We start from the raw sequence: 1,427 nt of genomic DNA on the forward strand, positions 1-1,427 counted from the left end.
TCTAAAACCTCTCACTTTAGTAAATATACCCCCAGATGTACAAACCTAACACTTTAATGAGTAGGGTCATAATAAAAACAAGAGAAGTGAAAGTCTGGGATTCCTCAAATAAATGTGCATTGAAACAAAATCATACATTCACTCATATGCAGATGTACGCATCGTGAGATGTACCTTCATCTTCATATGTAGCAAATATACTTAGGGGTATATACAATTACCCGCGGGACTTCTCCCGCGAGTAATTGGGGCTCGAAAGTCCCACAGCGTGGGGTTAAGCTATTCAATAAAATAGCTTTTTCCCCGTGCCGGTAAATGTGCCCTCGCTCGCGGGAACACACTGTTTCCGCAAGAAGTGCGGAAACAATGTGTTTTTCTGATGCATGCAAGGCCGACAAGGGCGGTTTCATGCAGCTGTTACCTTGCACCTACATGAGGTGCGAGGTAAAGCACGACAGCGGGCGACTTGCACGCAGGGTCTCGTGGACACCCGCGCTTGGAGTCCCCATTAATTGACTCACCACCAGCGCAACAATTAGTCACGGGGTAAACCCCACGGGTAATTGTATATACCCCTTAGTTTGCTACAAATCAGCATAATAAGTGAGTATTTACACCTATGCTATACCAGGTTCAAAGGATACACCTCCAAAAAGGACTGTTTTCACTTATTTCCAGGCCTGCATAGCTCACATTTGTGTAAACATATCTGCACTGAACATTGCCCATGTGAGATTGCCCCATCACAACCCAGTTCTGCTTCTGCAGTCCCAACAGTGCCCTATTACAGGGAAGCCATGAGCACTCCTTTTCAAACATTGGACACTAACATATGATTACGAGTAGCATAATAAACTTAACAACTATGATTCTAACACTTTTTATGTTCATTCATAAAATGCATGTACTAAACACTACAGAATAATTGGTAGGATGCTCATTTATTCTTAGTGATCAATCCTATTAGCAATAAAGGTTATAAATTGCCTGTGTAGAGTGTAGAAATGCCAGCAAAGGCACTGCAACTCGCCCCCCTCGTGGCCCGATCTTACCCCAAACTCTATGTGGCTGCGATCAAAAATCTGTGAGTCGCAGGAACTGTAAGTGAGGCATACAGCCTAACTTACTCACATCATGAGGGAACTCATGGCTAATTGGATTGACCCCTCAGTGTTCCATCTTTCAATTCACTGTCACTCTTGCCTTTCCCTTGGATTGGGTCTTCTAGATCCATTGATTAAATCACCATCTTGCCAATTTCCTTCTATCCTCTTCTCATTACACATACCCCCTCTGTTCCCCACTGGTCCTAATACTTGTCAATAGTACTATGACCATTCTGATTGGTGGAGATCTTCTTACACATGATTGGCTGTAACATGTGTCAAGCTACCAAGACCACACTGGAAGAAGAAAGTTGTGGACAT

The sequence above is a fragment of the Taudactylus pleione genome, unplaced genomic scaffold (genome assembly GCF_031769625.1).
Source record: "Taudactylus pleione unplaced genomic scaffold, aTauple2 ptg000473l, whole genome shotgun sequence".
NCBI classification, from domain to species: Eukaryota; Metazoa; Chordata; class Amphibia; order Anura; family Myobatrachidae; genus Taudactylus; species Taudactylus pleione.